This window comes from Vitis riparia, chromosome 17 (assembly GCF_004353265.1).
Source record: "Vitis riparia cultivar Riparia Gloire de Montpellier isolate 1030 chromosome 17, EGFV_Vit.rip_1.0, whole genome shotgun sequence".
In the NCBI taxonomy this organism is placed as follows: domain Eukaryota; kingdom Viridiplantae; phylum Streptophyta; class Magnoliopsida; order Vitales; family Vitaceae; genus Vitis; species Vitis riparia.
This window is the reverse complement of record NC_048447.1, coordinates 2,788,487-2,793,118: the sequence shown is the minus strand read 5'-3', so window position 1 is coordinate 2,793,118 and position 4,632 is coordinate 2,788,487. Positions and strand designations below refer to the sequence as shown.

General features: G+C 27.5%; 1 non-coding gene across 1 annotated transcript; it reads left to right on the top strand.

Moving 5' to 3' along the window:
• Positions 1-4,126: 4,126 nt before the first annotated feature.
• On the top strand, positions 4,127-4,199 carry TRNAV-UAC. Its single transcript has one exon. It is a non-coding gene; the product is annotated as a tRNA-Val (tRNA).
• Positions 4,200-4,632: the final 433 nt, after the last annotated feature.

Sequence of the window (4,632 nt, the reverse complement as noted above, 5' to 3'; positions counted from 1 at the left end):
AAATAAATAATTAGGGATCATACACATAGCTTCTATTCCTGTATCTGTAATTCTGTAATTTTCCCCATAACTTTTGGTTATGAATTTACCCCATAACTTCTGGTTATATGGATTATACATATTTATGTATTCAAATAAAATAAATGAAAATAGAGATCAAAGGGTAATAAAATAGAAAATCATGACATAAGTTTATCGCATACCTTTTTGTGAGAAAGAAGAGAGAAGAGTCTTTCTATTTCTCTGAAAATGAGAACGTCTTTCTATTTCTCTTAATAGAGAAAAATCTTTCTAATAAATGAAAATAGAGATCAAAGGGTAATAAAATAGAAAATCATGACATAAGTTTATCGCATACCTTTTTGTGAGAAAGAAGAGAGAAGAGTCTTTCTATTTCTCTGAAAATGAGAACGTCTTTCTATTTCTCTTAATAGAGAAAAATCTTTCTATTTCTTTTGTAAAGACTAGTCGTGCTGATAACGTGTTATAAAATTATAAAGTAAAAGGATAAGAAAACAAGAAAGAGAAATTAGAATGTAGAAAGAGAATAGAATAGATTTTCATTAGAGGTATCTCCCTTTTATAGGGAGTCACAAAGAGATATACATCAATGTGGATGATCATCCACAAGTTCCCATAATCCGATAAATTCTCATATTTTCTAACAAGTTTATCCAAAAGAATTTTCGACTGACATTTATTAAATGAATATCTTTTACAAATTTAATTGGAAAGAGATAAAAATTATTTTCTTTAAATAAATAATTAAAATACAAGTTTATAGGAATTTTGCTTATTTCTTATTTATTTAAAAGAAAAAAAGGTTTTTGCAATTTGATTTATAAAATAATTATAATCCAAAATGATTTTCTAACTCAATTTGTTAAAAAAAGAAATTCTAGTTTATTAAAAGAAAGATTTTTAAAAGATTTTTTTTTTATTCTAAAATTGTTTCTCTTTTAACTTTCATATAAAAAAATTACAATTTGTTTTTTAAAAAAGATTTTTTGTTTTTCTTTCTAGATAAGATTTTTTTTTATTTTTTATTTTTTTCCTTATTCAAATCATTAAACAAGATATATAGTTACAATTCTATTAAAAAAAATTCCATTTATTTGAAAAGGTTAAATCTTTATTCCAAAGATAATTTTATTAAAAATAATAATTTTTGAAACAAGATTTTATTATAGTTTTTTTCCACAAACAGAAAAAAAAAAAAAAAAAAAAAAAAAAAAAGGAACATTAAATGACTAAATAGATCAACAACAAAACTAATAGGATGATTATATATTTACAAGACATCAAAATAAATGAAATAAAATATGTATGAATAACAAAACAAATACAAGCAAAAATGAGGATAAGGATCTCCTTTTCATTTTTTGCTCCCCTCTTTTTATCCAATCATCCCCTTAAGAAGCTTCTGCTCTACCCATGCCCTATCTTCAACTGCTCCAATTGTCTCCCACCAATACATTATGCACCAAGTTTGCCTCTTTTCGTCCTTAGTCTAATGCCAAAACACCAGCCTAAATACAAACAAGTCCAATCAACAAAAATCAAATAAATTTAAGCAAGCCCAATAACAATATCCAATTATTCAAGCCCAATTTAATATCCAATAAATATACAATCCCAAATCACATAAATTAGTAGCCCAAATCAACAACCATGCAAACCCAATATCTTCAAAGCTCATAAACAAAATCCAAAGCCTAATAAAGTAGAACCTAAGTCTCCAAACAATGCACTATGAAGAACTAAAGGAAGAAAGAAAGGGAGACTTACCATTTTTGAAACTTTTGAAATGACAATGGAAGGAATGAGTGTCATGGTGGAGAAATGATGTTGGTGTTGTTGGCGTCGAAGTGACAATAGCCACTTGTGGTAAGTTTCATCATGGATGGTCATGGTGGTGCTCATGATGGGGTGATGGTGTGGGAGTCATGAGTATGATATGAGAGAGAGGGAAGAAGAAGAAGAAGAAGAAGAAGTGGCCAAGAAGAGGCAACTACTAGTGTTAGAGAGGATTGCTAGTTGTTAGTGGCGTTGTCGGCAGTGGCATCGCTAGTGTGAGAGTGATAGCCATCATGGGTATGATGGTGTGGAGAATGAAGGAAAGAAAAAGAAAAGCAATGTTTTAAACATCATACAAGACTAATAAGTTTAATCATCATATGGAGCCTAATTTGATTTGAGTAGCCTAATTGGGTCGGATTGCCATCAAACCTCTCTTAAACTAAATGGACCAATGGTCAAACCATTGGCTAGGTGGATTGGGCCACTACTTCAAACTTCATTTCTCTTCTTTCATGGATATTTTTATTTGGAAAAATGGGCCCAAATAGAGTGTAAAGATGTGCCATATCTTGAGCCACAACTTATGATACATGTGTCGGTAATGACCCACACTCTATAGTGTAGATATTGTCTGCTCTAAGTCCAAAGAGACCCTCATGACTTTAAAACGAGTCTACATGATTAAGAAGGACTCATATATATATAGTTCCAACAACTTTCTCCCCTATCTGATATGGAACATCACAAACAACCCCCAACCCCCCCCCCCCCCCTCATAATGGTGGGGCCAAACAAACAAATATCCCCATATGACCAAACAAACATCCCTACAAGGCCAAACAATCCCCCACATCAAGGATTACTTTAAGCCCTTATATATATATATATATATATATATATATAGTAACTTTCTCCCTTATTCAATGTGGGATATAATAATGGGCAATATAAACTCATTTTATTTCTCATCTTATTATGATGTTGGGTTGCTGGGAGGATTGAGAAAATCTATAACGTATGAATGCAACTTGGGGTTTGAACAACTAACCTCGGGTTCAAAAGGTACGGGCAACACCACTTTGCTACATATATTATTCATATAAAGAGACACAACAATGAATTATACAATAAAATTCTTCTCAAAAATTTTATCATAATAAAAATGTAAATAATATAAATAAAACAATGTAATATATATGGAAGAAATTAAATAACTTTCATTAAATATTATATATTATTTAATAAAATGTTAACATATTAATACATCTTATATGTTAATTTGATAATATTAAATATGAAAAATAAATATTATTGATTTTTAATTTTTTAGTTATGGAAAAAGATTATCTAATATTTTAAATTTTAATAAAATATAAATTATATATTTATGATATCGTTAATTCCATTCGATCAGCGAACTATGAATCCATTATTTTTTTTGTTTAAATGGGTAGTAAAAATGAAAGGAATGAGAAAATAAGGTGTAAAGTGGGTGGGGGACGACCGAGGCTTTTTGTTCTTTTGGGTATTAGGGATTCTTGTGGAGTGGATGGTGGCAATGAAAGGAAAAAAATCATGGAAGGTCTAAATTGGTTCCTTAAAAATGGGTATAGCAGGCATGAAAATAGATTAAAATCAAGAAAGTTATGCTTAAAGCTAACTAACCAAAAGTCCAACCAAAAAAAAAAAAAAAGTAAAAATAAATAAAAATAAAAGTGAGAATGTGTATGAGAAAATTTTGGGTGTCTACGTATATCTAGTTTTAAATTAAAACCATCCAATTCTTTTCAATTAACTTCTCTTCACCTAACTTTCCACTAAATTAACTCAACTTCCTCTCAATGTACTTATATTTGTAGATTCGAGAAAAAGAAAAATCAAAACTCCTCTCAAATAAAATTATTAATTGAAATATTTTTTCTAATTTTATTAAAACATTTTTACATCACATTTAAATGCCCAAAAAAAATTATTAAAATTTTTAAATACGATTTTCAAACCAAATATTTATTATTTGAAATTTTTCTTTAAAATTTTTTTGACAATTTTTTACTAGTTTTTTAAAATTAGATGATTGAAAACTTTATTTATAATTTTCATTATCAAACTAATTTTTATTGAAAAATATATATATTTTGGTTATTTGCAATTTCATCCTTTAATTTGAAAATTTTATATATTTTTTCAAAAAAAAATAAATAATAAAATTATTTAAATAGCCATCTAATATTTAAAGTGATAAATATTCAGTATATAAAGTAACAAATATGAATTCAATTTTAAGATTTGAATAAATTTTATAACTGTGACCACTTTGCACGCAAAAGATGCTGTGGTGTAGTGGTTATCACGTTAGTCTTACACACTAAAGGTCCCCAGTTCGATCCTGGGCAGCATCATTTGCGTTTTTTACTACACAATAGTATTTTTGTACATTTAGTCTTACGTACTGACATTTTGGTAAATTTACATACTCTACTGTATACCAAAATATCTGGTATTTCACATGGATTTTATTTCATGATCCATATTTAGTATTTGAAGCATAAAATTTTCATCCAATATCACACTATTTGGAATATCAAATTTGAATTCTTCCTTCTTTGAATTTTATTATTTGATATCATTCTCTATATTTTATTTTATTTTTTCTCATATTATTTATATCATGTTTGATTTCATGAAAACATCGCCAAAATAAGTTTTCAAATGTTTTTTTTTTCTAAATTTTTTTTTGAAAAAAAATCATTTTTAAAAACAATTCTTCGATTTTTTAGGATTAAAATCTATTTGAAAACTTGGAATGCTCTGCTTTTATGTTTTCAAATATTT